Source organism: Saccopteryx bilineata, chromosome 1, assembly GCF_036850765.1.
Source record: "Saccopteryx bilineata isolate mSacBil1 chromosome 1, mSacBil1_pri_phased_curated, whole genome shotgun sequence".
Taxonomy (NCBI): domain Eukaryota; kingdom Metazoa; phylum Chordata; class Mammalia; order Chiroptera; family Emballonuridae; genus Saccopteryx; species Saccopteryx bilineata.
The window spans coordinates 3,284,656-3,301,000 of NC_089490.1; positions in this window are offsets into that span (position 1 = coordinate 3,284,656).

Sequence of the window (16,345 nt, forward strand, 5' to 3'; positions counted from 1 at the left end):
TGCTTCTCCACCCCTCCCCCTTTCCTTACTCTCTCTCTCTCTCTTCCCCTCCCACAGCCAAGGCTCCATTGGAGCAAAGTTAGCCCAGGCGCTGAGAATGGCTCTATGGCCTCTGCCTCAGGCACTAGAATGGCTCTGGTTGCAACACAGCAACGCCCCAGATGGGCAGAGCATCGCCCCCTGGTGGGCATGCCGGGTGGATCCCAGTCGGGCGCACGCGGGAGTCTGTCTGACTGCCTCCCTGTTTCCAACTTCAGAAAAAAAAAATAAATAAATAAGATAAAAAGTTCATTTTCTATAATATTAATAAGTAGGTTAGCATTAGTATTTTGATTAGCTTGAATACAAGCCTGATTCTTTTACTAAGTCATAAATTGTAACTTTTTCATTTTTGAAAGAACAGTCCGAGTTAACATTTCTAAATTTTTTGAAATAAAACATTCAGAGTCTATGAAGGAGGATAGCAGCTCCTGCGTATAAAGACAGCTTTATACTGGGAGCAAGCCGTTTTTAGCTCTTTAAGAGTTTTGACAGAAATTTGTTCATAGTGAGTATAAAAAACTCCTTGTCAGAAAGTTTAGACTGTAATTTAAAAAGTTGCTCTTTTAGTTATTTATAAGATAAATGTTTTTCTTTATCAGAGACCAAATGACCCTTGTCATTTTCCTATTGTAAAAGAAATCTTAGAGCTTTGTTAGGGACTTTCCCTAAGCCATGTAGCTTAGTGACTACTGCCTAAGTGGGCTAAAAAGAAAACTAATGTTGCTTAGTAATAGGAGATGCATCAGCTTCTATAAGTCTTTTGTATTGTTCAGTCTATTATAGGGCATCAGAGGAACTAAATTCCCGCTTTCTTCAGTGCCTCCTTTTTTAGGATGTTGCCTTACAAGCAGCCAACTGTCTGAAGCAGCTTGAGATAATTCCTTTTTTTTTTTTTTTTTTTGTATTTTTTTTTTTTCCTGAAGCTGGAAACGGGGAGAGACAGTCAGACAGACTCCCGCATGCGCCCGACCGGGATCCACCCAGCACGCCCACCAGGGGGGGATGCTCTGCCCCTCCGGGCGTCACTCTGCCCGCGACCAGAGCCACTCTAGCGCCTGGGGCAGAGGCCAAGGAGCCATCCCCAGCGCCTGGGCCATCTTTGCTCCAATGGAGCCTTGGCTGTGGGAGGGGAAGAGAGAGACAGAGAGGAAGGAGGGGGGGAGGGGTGGAGAAGCAGATGGGCGCTTCTCCTGTGTGCCCTGGCCAGCCAGGCCGACGCTCTACCGCTGAGCCAACCGGCCAGGGCCGAGATAATTCTTAAAATGACTTAATTTTACTTAATTCCTTAGTTTTACAAATTTGAGCATATTTTACACACAAACAAGACAATTTTCAATACAGAAACACAAGTATCACATATATCTTTAATTAATCCTAATACTTGAATTCTTATTTGAATTCGAACTTTGAATATACCTTACAATGTATTAACTAAATTAGCAAGTCTTAAGGATCTATATTCTATTCAATTTAAATTTAAATGAGCGCTCCTTATAATTTCTAATTTTAAAGTAAAAAATATATGGATGAAACTATTTTTTCAATATAAAAGCCGGCATTTTTTATCTTTGTATGTAAACAATTCAGGCCTTAAAAATCACATTTTAGACAACATCAAACAAAAACTAAACAGAAATTAGAATCAGACAAACCAAAGAAAAACCCGGGATTTCAGAGCACAGACTAGAAAGATGCCTGCCTGATTTTAATCAGGGCATTTTCTGACAGAGGGACTGACGATGGATGAGACTAAACAAAATTTCCCCAAGAAAATTCTCTTGGCAGCTGCTGGGATATTTTCTATAGTTAGATCCAACACATGTCCCTCGCCTCAGTTTCCAGGCAAAGAATAAGAAAGAAACAAAATGATAGCTCAGAGAATTGTAGCTAAAACACCAAATAAAATCAGTACTTATTTTATTATTACAAAGACTAGAGAATTCTAAGAACTTCATGATTCTTCTGTATGTCCTAATTCTAATTGCGTTTGTATCAACTGATGTAAAGCTGCAAGCTTTTCTTCCTTGTCTCCATCTCCAGTGATCTGCATCCAGGCTTTAAGACAAGCGATCTAATCTGAGCTATAAAAGCAGCAGTATAACCAGTTTGTTGTCCCACAGCTGTATTAGCGTCAACGCCCATGAGCATTTCAAAAGTATTATAGCTTCCGGGGGATTATTTCTGGCATTCATGCGAGATATTCAAAAAGCTTCCTCTCTCCACCAAGATTTGAATTGTAAATATTGTCCTGGTTCCAAAACCGTACTAGCAAGTAAATCCCAATCCAAAGAAATCATTAAATGATCATTACAACAGGAATAAATAAGACCTTGAACATATGAGGACTGAGGTCCATACGTAGCAACAGATTGTTTGACTCGCTTTAAGAAAGTAAATTCAGTTTGGTCAAATTGGGTATTATGCCCTCCCCCAGGATCTGGAGCATTAAGAGGAAAAGGCTGTCGAATAATTGGAAAAATAGATGCAGAAAAATTACTAGAATTAGATTCTAAATCAGGGGTCCCCAGACTACGGCTCCCTGAGGCCATTTATCCGGCCCCCACCGCACTTCCAGAAGGGGCACCTCTTTCATTGGTGGTCAGTGAGAGGAGCATAGTTCCCATTGAAATACTGGTCAGTTTGTTGACTTAAATTTACTTGTTCTTTATTTTAAATATTGTATTTGTTCCCATTTTGTTTTTTTACTTTAAAATAAGGTATGTGCAGGGTGCATAGGGATTTGTTCATAGTTTTTTTTATAGTCTGGCCCTCCAACGGTCTGAGTGACAGTGAACTGGCCCCCTGTGTAAAAGGTTTGGGGACCCCTGTTCTAAATCATTATGACGCACAAGCACCTGTTGCATTTCAGAGATTTCAGGGAATTGAAAAACCCTTCCCCTGCCAGTACCAATTAATTCTTGACCTTGAATTGGAGGAGCCGTAGGCTCACATACATCTTGCTTTTGAACAGGATAAGCAGTATACTGATTTCCATTCTCCTGTTGTTCCAGTGTAAATTGTAGTTTACTTAATAAATGTTTTAGACAGGCAGCATCATCCATAGGGGCTCCCTCATTTTTTAAGAAAGAGGGATGAAAGCCTTTGGACGGCTGAATTTCATTAACATTATCAGTAACTTCAGAAGCAGAGACAGTATTGTCCAAATCATTATTCTGTTCATTCTGTGCTGAATCAAATTCTTCAGGCTCATTAAAAATAACCTCACTCAAGTCTTTAACAGAATCTCCATCTGATTGCAAAGGGCCAAGGGCTGTAGCAATAAGATTATAAGCAGCCCACATTTCAGCATCAAGCGGATCTTTGTGCTGATGAGCACGACGTAAAGATTTTCCTACTTGTTGCCAAACATTCAAATTCAATAGATTACGATGCTCAGGAGTATACCAATAACAGTGTTTCTGAATAGCATTTAAAAGACGTAACAAAACCCTGCCTTTCATCTGAATCTCTGACCCTCTTGAGAGGGATTTTAAAACTTGTACATAATTGTCCAATAATAAATGGGAATTTTCCATGACTTTGCTAGTTTTCCTGGAAGTTTCGCGTACACAGCGCGTCCAACTTACCCTTTCGGGGTTCCGCCTGTTCCTAGTCTCTTCTTAAGGCCCCACGGTAGGCACCAAATGTTGTTGTGAGTCAGGGGCGCAGAGAGAGAGATCAGCAGATGAAATCATCAAGGACTAGCAAAGGACCACCGCTGGCTCAGGCAAATGGCCCCAAGTTCGCGCTGTGTCCTATTTTTTTATTCACAAGACTTCAAGGCCCTGGCTAGTTGGCTCAGTGGTAGAGTGTCGGCCTGGTGTGAGGAAGTCCCGGGTTCGATTCCCGGCCAGGGCACACAGGAGAGGTGCCCATCTGCTTCTCCACCCCTCCCCCTCTCCTTCCTCTCTGTCTCTCTCTTCCCCTCCCGCAGCCAAGGCTCCATTGGAGCAAAGATGGCCCAGGCGCTGGGGATGGCTCTGTGGCCTCTGCCTCAGGTGCTAGAGTGGCTCTGGTCGCAACAGAGCGACGCCCCGGAGGGGCAGAGCATCGCCCCCTGGTGGGCGTGCCGGGTGGATCCCGGTCAGGTGCATGCGGGAGTCTGTCTGACTGCCTCCCGTTTTCAGCTTCAGAAAAATACAAAAAAAAAAAAAAAAAAAAAGACTTCAAAAAGCTTGTTTACTGAGAAATTGGCATAACATCAAGCATAACTTTTACTTAAAGATACATGGAGTACATCTGCATGATAGCTTAATAACAACATAATATCAAAAGCATTAATTGCTATTGTTTCTATAGTTTCCACAACATTCCTCTCTATCTCAAGGGATAACCTTGGAAGGTACAGAAATCTTATGAGAGGCCCTGGCCGGTTGGCTCAGTGGTAGAGCGTTGGCCTGGTGTGCAGAAGTCCCGGGTTCGATTCCCAGCCAGGGCACACAGGAGAAGCGCCCATCTGCTTCTCCACCCCTCCCCCTCTCCTTCCTCTCTGTCTCTCTCTTCCCCTCCCGCAGCCAAGGCTCCATTGGAGCAAAGTTGGCCGGGGCGCTGAGGACAGCTCCATGGCCTCTGCCTCAGGTGGTAGAGTGGCTCTGGTCGCAACAGAGCGACGCCCCGGATGGGCAGAGCATCGCCCCCTGATGGGCGTGCCAGGTGGATCCCGGTCGGGCGCATGTGGGAGTCTGTCTGACTGCCTCCCTGTTTCCAGCTTTGGAAAAATAAAAAAAAAAAAAAAAAAAAAAAAAAAGGAAAAGAAAAAGAAAAAGAAATGTTATGAGAATGTTTTACTGAGAAAAGCCAGCAACTGCCTTCAGTCACATAGACCTGTTTCAGTGACCCACCTTCAAGTCACAAAACAATTCTCTTGGCAAAACATTCTTTTCTTGTTGGCTGTGTTCTCATCCAACGTCATGCAATGGGTCATTCCACTACATAAGATCCACACAAATGATCCAGTTATGCTCCTCATACTTCAGAAAGTCAAGAACAATTTTTATGTCATTATAATCTTCTCTCAGATGAGTTGAATAACCAATTGGAACCGCTGCATAAACATTACCGTTGTGTAGAACACATTTCAGACTCCATTTAGAGCTGTCAAGAAATAGCCGCCATTCTGTTGGACTCTAAGTGGTGAGAAGACTACTGATACCATGACAGTAAACAAAGTGTTTATCTTCAGAAAAAAAGTCCACAAAAATTTGTTCAAGCTTCCTGAAATGGGATACTTTAGTTGACTGGTGAAGTACATTCTTTTCTTGAAGCCTGGAGGCTAATAACTCAGCTGCTTTCTTTGATAGGCCCAAATCTCTTACTAACTCATTCCATTTGGGTTGGCTAAACTGCTGAGGGGTTAATGACTGCTTGGCATCAGAAGAAGACCCTTCAGATTCTACAACCATTTCCTCATGCATCTTATCAAAATACACTTGATCACCATGTTCACTTTCTTCATCCTTAGAAGAAATAAAACCATTGAAAACTGGAATTGGAGTGTCTCAGAGTGTGGGATAGGTCGTATTGCTGAAGGAATATTAGGATATGCGATCATATGCGTTTTTTTCTTGCTGATACCCTTTGTATGGATCAGACAGAAATAATAGTCACTACTGTGGTCCTCAGGTTCACGCCAAACCATGGGAATACCAAAAGGCATTCCTTTGCATTTTCCTTTTGTCCAGTCACGAAGCATTTCCTCACAATTATAACACACAATACGAGAAACCCAATTCTTGTCTTGATCGCCAAACAGAACTTGAAAATAGGCAATATATGCACGTGTCACAAATGATGAAATATTTATTGTGCCTTTGATGTTGAAGTGTGTAACAGCCACATATATAACAGAAAGTGTGCCCTGGTCAGTTGGCTCAGCGGTAGAGCGTTGGCCTGGCATGCGGGGGACCCGGGTTCGATTCCCGGCCAGGGCACATGGGAGAAGCGCCCATTTGCTTCTCCACCCCCACTCCCTCCTTCCTCTCTGTCTCTCTCTTCCCCTCCCGCAGCCAAGGCTCCATTGGAGCAAAGATGGCCCGGGCGCTGGGGATGGCTCCTTGGCCTCTGCCCCAGGCGCTAGAGTGGCTCTGGTCGCGGCAGAGCGACGCCCCAGAGGGGCAGAGCATCGCCCCCTGGTGGGCAGAGCATCGCCCCTGGTGGGCGTGCCGGGTGGATCATCCTGGTCGGGCGCATGCGGGAGTCTGTCCGACTGTCTCTCCCCGTTTCCAGCTTCAGAAAAAGCAAAAAGGAAAAAATAAATAAATAAATAACAGAAAGTGTCAGGACTATTCTTACATTTACGCCTACTCAAAGAAGCCATGATTCAATCTTGAAACAAAATAAGAGGGTGTTTTTATCCGATAATAATTTTTTTTTCCTTTTCTTTTTTCTAGAGACAGAGAGAGAATCAGAGAGAGGGATAGACAGGAACAGACAGACAGGAACGGAAAGATGAGAAGCATCAATCGTTATTTTTTCGTTGCGCATTGCGACACCTTAGTTGTTCATTGATTGCTTTCTCATATAAGCCTTGACCGCGGGCCTTCAGCCGAGGGAGTAACCCCTTGCTTGAGCCAGTGACCTTGGCTCCAAGCCAGTGAGCTTTTGCTCAAACCGGATGAGCCAGCTCTAAAGCTGGCGACCTTGGGGTCTCGAACCTGGGTCCTCCGCATCCCAGTCCGACGCTCTATCCACTGCGCCACCACCTGGTCAGGCTCAGATAATAATTTTTTACATTTAAAAACAACTACAATTATGTAAAAGTGATGTTTGTAAAACATTAATTGCCTTGTGGTTATGTTCAATCCAAGAGTCGTTGCCTTTTAACTCCAATTTAAAAACCAATGCATGTCATTAACTGTAACAAATAGAAATTAAAATTGCATAAAACCTAGAGCACCCACCAAAAACCAGATTTTAGATTTGGAATCAGCGATGCAGAAATATATAGAAAAAGTTCTAAAACCTGATGCAACAGAAAATGAAAAAAAAATTGTTCCCCAGTGTAATGATTGTATTACTTTACATTCCCACCAGCAGTGGATGAGGGTTCCTTCTTCTCCACAGCCTCTCCAACTCTTGTTATTACCTGTCTTGTTGATAATAGCCAATCTAACAGGTGTGAGGAGGTATCTCATTGTAGTTTTGATGTGCATTTTCTCTAATAGCAAAGATGAGCATTTTTCATGTATATTTGTTTGTATGTCTTCATGGCAGAAGTGTCTGTGCAGGTCCTCTCCCCATCATTTTCAAATGATTTTATTTATTGATTTTCAGAGAGAGGATAGAGGCGGTGGGAGGAGTGGGAAGCACCAACGTGTAGTTGCTTCTTGTATGTATGTTCCTTGACTGGGCAAGCCCGGGGCTTCGAAATCGTGAGCTGAGTATTATCCACTGCACCACCTAGGTTAGGTCCCATTTTTTAATCAGATTGTTTGCTTGTTTGTTGCTGAGCTTTGTGAGTTCTTTTTATGTTTTGGATATTTTTTTATATGTTTTGGATATTAACACCTAATCAGAGCTGTTGTTTGTGAATATCATCTCCCATTTGGTTGGCTGCCTGTTTTTTTTTTTTTGTTGTTGTTGTTGTTTTTTTTTACAGAGACAGAGAGAGAGTCAGCGAGAGGGATAGACAGGGACAGACAGACAGGAATGGAGAGAGATGAGAAGCATCAATCATTAGTTTTTCATTGCGATACCTTAGTTGTTCATTGATTGCTTTCTCATATGTGCCTTGACCACGGGCCTTCAGCAGACTGAGTAACCCCTTGCTCGAGCCAGCAACCTTGGGTCCAAGCTGGTGAGCTTTGCTCAAAGCAGAATGAGCCCATGCTCAAGCTGGTGACCTTGGGGTCTCGAACCTGGATCTTCCCCATCCCAGTCCCATGCTCTATCCATTGCACCACCACCTGGTCAGGCTGCCTGTTTGTTTTAATAAGAATCTTTTTTTTAATTTTTTAATTTATTCATTTTAGAAAGGAGGGGGGGAGAGAGAAGAGAGAGAGAAGGGGGGGAGGAGCAGGAAGCATCAACTCCCATATGTGCCTTGACCAGGCAAGCCCAGGGTTTCGAACCAGCGACCTCAGCATTTCCAGGCTGACGCTTTATCCACTGCGCCACCACAGGTCAGGCTGCCTGTTTGTTTTATTGTCAAGTTTCTTTTGCTGTGCAGAAGCTTTTTAGTATAATATAATCCCATTCATTTATTTTTGCCTTTACTTCCCTTACCTTTGGGGTCAAATTCATACGTTGTTCTCTACGGCCAAGGTTCATAACTTTAGTACCTATGTTTTCTTCTATCTAATTTATTGTTTCTGATCTTGTATTCAGGTCTTTGATCCATCTTAAATTAATTTTTGTCCGTGGGGACAAGGTGTACTCAAATTTCATTTTTTCGTGTGTAGATTTCCAATTTTCCCAGCACAATGTATTGAAGAATTTGGGTGTTTTTGGCTCCTCTGTCAAAGATTATTTGTCCATATGCCTGTGGTGTTATTTCTGGGCTCCCGATTCTGTTCCGTCGCTCTGCACGTCTGTGTTCCTGCCGGTGCCCTGCTGTTTGGATTACTGAGGCTCTGTGGGGTAATCTGGAGTTGGGCAGTGTGCTACCTCTGGTTTCATTCTTTTTTAATTCATTTTAGAGAGGAGAGGGAGAGACAGAGAGAGAGAGAAGAGACAAAGAGAGAGAAGGGGGGGAGGAACTGGAAGCATCAACTCCCATATGTGCCTTGACCAGGCAAGCCCAGGGTTTCGAACCGGCAACCTCAGCATTTCCAGGTCGACGCTTTATCCACTGCGCCACCACAGGTCAGGCTGGTTTCATTCTGTTTTTCTCAGTGTTGCTTTCTTTGGCTATTCGAGGTTTCTTTATGGTTTCATACAAATCTGATAATATTTTGTTCTATTTATTTAAAACATGTCCTTGGGATTTTAATGGGAACTGCATTAAATTTGTATAATGCTTTGAGCAATGTTGGCCATTTTAATTATGTTAATTCTTCCAATCCGTGAACATGGAATAGTTTTCCATTTCATTGTGTTTTTTCAATTTCTTTAAAATGCTGCCTGACTTGGCAGTGGCTCAGTGGATAGAGTGTCTGACTGGGATGCAGAGGACCCAGGTTCAAAACCCCGAGTTCACCAGCTTGACTGCGGGCTTATGTGGTTTGAGTGTGGGCTCACCAGCTTGAGCATGGATCATAGATATGACCCTATGGTCACTGGCTTGAGCCCAAAGGTCACACTGGCTTGAAGCCCAAAGTCGCTGGCTTAAGCACAAGGTGGCTGGCTTGAGCAAGGGGTCACTTGCTCTGCTGTAGCCCCAGGTCAAGGCACATATAAGAAAGCAATCATTGGTCCACTGTCTGGTTGGCTCAGTGGTAAGAGTGTCAACCCAACATGTGGTGTCATGGGTTCGATTCCAGTTGGGGCACACAGGAGAAGTGAACATCTGCTTCTCTTCCTCTCCCCATCCTTCTCTTTCTATTCCCCTCCCGAAGCCAGTGGCTCAGTTGGTTCGAGCTTGGCCCAAACATGGCCCCAGGTGCTGAGGATAGCTTGGTTGGTCTGAGTCCATCAGTGTCAGGTGCTGAAAGTAGCTCAGTCAGAGCATGGCCCCAGATGGGGAGAGCATCGGCCCCAGATGAGGGTTGCTGGGTGGATCCCTGTCTGGGTATTTGCGAGAGTCTGTTTATCTCCTCTCCTTTCAACTAATCTACTAAGAAAAGAAAAAAAAGACAGAAGGAAGTGGGCAGTGGGCATGGGGAATGGAGATACTATGTTAGACCAGAACACCCAGAGGAGGATTGTGTTCCACAGGAGAGCCCAGAAGACTTCACCTCTCATCTAAGCCATGAGGAAGGTGCTGCAGAGAAACACATATCACTAAGGAATTCAGGGGTCTTTTCCTCTGCAGGCTGGGGGGGTGGTGGCAGCAAAGGTGCTTCCAGCTCATTAATATCACAGGGAGGGTATGGCCCGGAAGAGACAGAAGCCAAGTGGTGGGAGTTGACAGGGAGGAGAAGGGCTGGAGAAGCAGAAAGGGGAAAAGCAGCAGAGGGAGAGATCCTAAAGCAGGACTCAGATCTCACGACGTGTTACAGACCTGTGGTCAATACATCCTCAGAGCCTGGCAGGGTGTTCTTTGCATTTGGTACTATAAGAATGAGATGGCACTCGATCACCAGGTGTGCAGGCTTTCTTAGAGGAGAAAGACCTGCCGGGCACTCCTCTGGGAGAAGTGCACCAGTACAAGCTGGGGGAACAAATTATATGGGGTCAAGAATTTTGAGCATGTGGGTGTTGAAACAAAAGTCCTGGTATGTCCGGAGCCCCTCCTTGGGGTGGCTTGCCATCTTCTTGGAATTCCTCTGTCTCAGGGGCGATAGTCCAGTAAGGGTGAGGTCTGACAGATAAGCGGAACATCAAGAGGGCAGTTTGGAATTCAAGTATCTATCATTTCTCAACTGTGTGGTTACATATAAAAGGCAGTTATTAATTTTATAATATATGGTGAGGGGTGATGAGGAAAAAGAGGAGAAAAAATTGGAAAATTATTGCTTCTTCTAAAGAGAAGTCAAGAAGGGAACCTTGCCAAGCCAAGTCCCTCATCCAGTTAAGGAGGTCGTCAATTTCCATGCTGTAAGGTCTGAACCAGGCCATGTCTCCGAAAACCTGAGTGAGGAAGTAAAAAAATTTTGCGAGGTAATAATTGTTAGTTGCTTCCTGTGAGTGCTGATTGAACAGGGTGACATGGTGATACATGGTCTCCTGGTTGAGCCTCATGAGACGTGCTGGTCTGGTTCCCCTCGAATGGGAGGACATGTGGAGATTTGTAGAGACAGGAAACCTGTTGGTGTAAGTTTTTAGAAGGACTGAGTATGTGTGGTTTAAAAGGAAGGGGGTTTGGAGAACATTCAGGAGAGAACTTCTCGGGCTGAGGGGCGGCTTCTTCCTGCTGTCATCCCTACCTATTTGATATTTCCCTCGTGAAGTTCTCCTTGGAGTATTGGGAATAGGAGTGTAGGAGCATTTGATTGTAGGTAATTCTAGAGATTTCTGTCATCCGGGCCTGTAGGAACTTGTAAAGAAAGAGACAAGTATTTGGAGATCAGGAATGCAGAGATAAGGAGGGTTGTATAGCAGGGGGTGAAAGTTTTTCCATGGTAAAGTTAGAGATATTTTTCCTGGCAGCCCTGGAGAGAGCAGTTACCTTGAGCTAAAAGAAATGTTTCATGTCCGTTTGTAGGCTCTTCTTCAGCCAAGAAGACCCAGCGGTCTTGTCCCCTTACTATGTGAAGGGTAAAAAGACTGAGAAGCGTTAAGAGGTGAATGCTATTCATTCTCCTAGTTCTTCAGGGATACGGAAGAGCTTTAGGGTTAGGGGTCCTGTAGGGGTTGAAAGATAGGATTTAGGAGGTTTGCTGATATAGGGTTTCAGATTTTTCTGTTTCGCAAGGGCAGGTTTCAGGGTTGGTGTGTAGGGTTAGGTAGATTTTTCCAATTTTCTGATTGGTGAGGGTCTACATGTGGTTCTGGAAGAAACTAGTGAACAAACGTAAGAGGCAGGGTCCAAAAGTTAGAAAAATAAATAGGAGAGTCAGTAGACTAATGAAAGGCAATAGTCAAGATGCCCAGTTTGTGTGAAACCATTGACTCCATGTTTACGAATTCACTGGGCTTAAAAGAGAGAGAGAGAGAGAGAGTAGGAATAAGACAGGGAAGTAGCCAGTCCCCCTGACCCTAGACCTACTTTTGTAGAGATTTCTAAAGCAATAAGAAGAGGGATTACTTGTATAGCTAGTTTGGTTCTTAGATTGATGGGTAGTGTATTAGGAACTGGAAGAGGCTCATGGGGTGGGATTAGGTTGATATTTAGGGTGAGATAGATTAGGGTACAGGTTTTTGTCTAATTAGTATGGAGACACAAATAGGTGTTGGTCCCACACGAGTAGAAAGCCCCTGATTTGGTGAGGCAGGCTGAGAGGAGAATAGAGAATAGAAGGACAAGGGGTCAGTTTTGTTTCTCTGTTTCTGAGCTCCAGATGGTCAGGGTGGAGGAAAGAGTCATCCCAATAAGTGGGGAGGGTAGAGGATTGTTAGCTAAGGTGACTGATTAAACCTTCTTTGAAAACCAGTTTTCTGACTGTACAAATTTTTTTCTCTGTACAAACTTCTACAATCTGCACAAACCTTCTACAACTTACATCAACCTTCTGCTTTCATGCACTTTCTTATCCAGAAATAAATGGCCTTCATAACAACTTGCTTTTCCTTTTTCTTTCAAAAGTATTTCCATACCTTAAACCTTATATTATCAAAACCATACGATTCTTTTCTAGTCAGAACTCTTGATTTAAAAATCTTTAACCTTTAGTGACAATTAAGTTGACTTTCTTTTTATCTAGTTTCCCTTTTCCCAAAGCCTGATTAAAAGAGTCCTTAGTTTTTTCATATATTTGCCATACGTAGACCAACCAGCTTCTGGTTTGTGGTTGGAGTAAGGCAGAGGTCCCCAAACTTTTTACACAGGGGGCCAGTTCACTGTCCCTCAGACCGCTGGAGGGCCGGACTATAAAAAAAACTATGAACAAATTCCTATGCACACTGCACATATCTTATTTTAAAGTAAAAAAACAAAACGGGAACAAATACAATATTTAAAATAAAGAACAAGTAAATTTAAATCAACAAACTGACCAATATTTCAATGGGAACTATGCTCCTCTCATTGACCACCAATGAAAGAGGTACCCTTCCAGAAGTGCGGCGGGGGCCGGATAAATGGCCTCAGGGGGCCGCATGTGGCCTGCGGGCTGTAGTTTGGGGACCCCTGGAGTAAGGCATGCTGTTTTTCTACTTTAGCAGCAGTGGGAGTTGTCAGGATCACGGTGTGTGGACCTGTCCACATGAAAGTCAGTCCTTGGGTGATGTACTGCTGGAAGCGCCTCTTGGACTGTCTTTGAACAGTTTGCTGAGTGACCTGTAAATCCTGCAAGTGCTTAGGGAAAGAGTGGTTACATTTCTACACTTTGCAGTTAGAGTTTAAGTCCTAGTGACCACTGCTTCTAGCTGGAATTAGCAGCAGGTCCCAGCCTATAATAGGTATGGGGAATTGAGATAAGAGGAATAAAAGAGATATTATACATTAAATAAAGTAACAAAATCAGACTGTCAATACCCACAGTAGAGATCTTTGAGGGATAAATAAAACTTAAATATTCAAGTGAGGCATAGTAGATGGCACTTGTGTTTACAAGAAATGAGATTAGCTTATCTGCTATTTGGAAGAAATACCTTAGGCTCATGAAGAATGTTCTTGGGCCTTCAGTGGCAATTCCCAGCATGCTGGGCAAGGTCAGGTCACAGGTAGCTGGAGCAGGGCTAGAAGAGACTGAACCCTCCCTCCATGGAGCAAGAGGGCAGCTTACCTTCTCGTGTCCCTCTTTCTACAGCACAGGTGTGCCACTGATGGGGCTGGGAAGCCTGGCAGCCTTCAGTTCAATGACCTTTCTTTCCACTCTGGAGCAGGGTCTTGATGAAATGCTATGAAGCCCCTTAGGGCGCTGGTGCCTTTAAGAGCGTATGCCAAAAGCTGGTATTTCCTGACCTCTTTTGGGCCTTATTTGCCTTTTCTGTTACTTCCTTGGCCATTATAGACCTTAAAAGTCATGCTCAGAAGATCTCACTGAGGGGCTTGACTAAGAGAGCAAAATTGGGAGTCCAGTGTCTAAAGAAGCCTGTTAGACCGAGGAAAGAAAAGATTTGATCTGTGGTGGTAGATGGTTGGAGACTGTGGAGGGTCTGAGTTTGATCTAGGGTGAGACCTCAGGTGGTGGGGGTGAAGGCAATGCCCAGATAGGCTACAGACTGAGAGTAAAGTTGAGCCTTAGCAGAGAAGACACAATATCACTTCATGAGGAAGTTAAGAAGGGTGGAGGTGTGTCTCCTTGAGGCAGGCAGGGAGGGGCTGCAGAGGAGTAGGTTATCTACATATTGTAAGAGAGTACTAGTTTCGAGATTGCATGCTGTTAAGTCCTGAGCTAGTGCCTGCCCAAACAGGTGTGGGCTGTTATTTATCCCCTGGGGTAAAATAGTCCGTGTAAGTTGCTGGGCTGCATTAGTGTCTGGGTCAGTTTAAATAAAGGTTAATGCAAGCAGAAAGTAAGAGTCAGGGTGTAGAGGAATGGTAAAGAAGGTATTCTTGAGGTGTAGGACCATGAAGTAAGTGGTGTTTGAGGGAATGTGTGATAGTAACCTGTAGAGATTAGGGACTACTGGGTGGAGGGGAATTACTGCCTCATTGATTAGGCGTAAATCTTGTATGAGGCAATAAGCCCTGAAGGTTTTCAGACAGGAAGGGTGGGAGTATTGCAGGGAGAGTCCATGAGGAGTAAGCCTCATTTGAGAGGTGCGTAATTACTGGTTTAAGGCCTTAGAAACAGACACAGTTACACATTAAACAAAGACTTTACAAATTATGAATTAAGGAATTTAAATGAATGCGCTTTACTTGTTTCAATTAAAATTATACTAGAGATATTTTCTGACAAAGAGACAAGACGGATTACTTACTCACATAGCTTAATATACAATTCTGTTTTTTTAAGTTTTTCAAGATGGCAGGGAGTTGCCAGCATAGAGAGGAGGAAGAGAAAGCAGACAGATGGACAGTGTGAGCAGCTGGATGGAAAGAAGGAGGGTCAGAATCTGCAGCAGGAGGAGGAGGAGGAGGAGGAGGAGGAGGAGGGTAAAGTACTGGTGTGGCACCATGTGGTCAGAGGAGTCAAAAAAGACTTAGAGCTTTGAGGAGAGGGGAGAGGGCGAGGAGGAAAGAGGCACAGTCACAGTTTGTAAGGAAGGAGGAGGGGTCGGAGAGGAGACAGAACTGCAGTTTGTAAGGAGGGAAGAGAGGTCAGAGATGAGACAGGCACTGCAGCCAGAGCCACAGCTTCTAAGGAGGGGGGAGAGGACGAAGAACACAGTGGAGAAGGAAGGGGGCTCTTGGAGGAAAGAGACTCGAGTGGAAAAGATTTGCAGAGGGACCAGGGAGGGGTCCTGAGAGAGGGGTGCCCTCGGGGGTCAGGCAGGAGGGAGAGAGAGCAAGGGGTGCCCTCAGGGGGGTCAGGCAGGAGGGAGAGAGAGTTGGGAGTCTGCAGAGAAGGAAAGATTAGGAGCGAAGGATTTAGGTGAGGTTTCTTTGGCTAAAACGGCCTGCGTGTAGAACAGAAGGCACAGAAATTAAGGACAGGAGAGAAGGGAGAAGAAAAGACTGCATGTAAGGAATTTCCGATGCCCTTCCTGTCCGGTGGCAGAAATTGTCAAGCTCTCTTAGGATATTGTAATCGAATGTCCCATTTTCAGGCCAATGGGAGTCATTGTCTAATTTGTACTGAGGCCATGCTGTGTTACAGAAGAAAATGATTTTTTTTTGGCTTAAGGACAAAGAGGCCCAACCTAGTGAGGTTTTTTATGAGACATCCTAGAGGGGTCTGGTCGGAAGGCTTAGACCAGGGGTCCCGAAACTTTTTACACAGGGGGCCAGTTCACTGTCCCTCAGACCATTGGAGGGCCGGACTATAAAAAAAACTATGAACAAATCCCTATGCACACTGCACATATCTTATTTTAAAGTAAAAAAAAGGGGGGGGGAACAAATATAATATTTAAAATAAAGAACAAGTAAATTTAAATCAACAAACTCACCAGTATTTCAATGGGAACTATGGGCCTGCTTTTGGCTAATGAGATTGTCCTCTTACTGACCACCAATGAAAGAGGTCCCCCTTCCGGAAGTGCGGTGGGGGCCGGATAAATGGCCTCAGGGGGCTGCATGCAGCCCACGGGCCATAGTTTGGGGACCCCTGGCTTAGACTCTGAAGAGCCCATAGTGGAGACAGGTGAGCAAGAGGGGGCGTCCCCGCCTTTTGTCACTGTCCCAAGAGGAGAGAATCTCCGTGTGGGGGAGTCATCCCTGATAGAGGTCGTCACCACCTGTCAGGGAGCTCCGAGGACGAGAAGACCGAGAGAGAGAGTGGAGAGGTTTGGCTAGGCGCCTAGTCTTCCTTGCAGTCCACTGAGACTGAAAGTCAAACCCCTCAAAACGTGAGGCGTGTCAGAGAAAACCATCCGACCAGGAAGGGGTGTTTGAAGAGAGAAATTTAGAGGCCAACCGGGGAGGGAGAGGGAGAAAGTCCTTACCTTTCTCTGGTCCAGCAGGGGTTCAGGACAGGTTAAACTGCCGGCCAATCAACGCACAATTACACGTCCAAACAGAATCAGGGAGTAAGCCCGGGACGAGCTGCCGCTG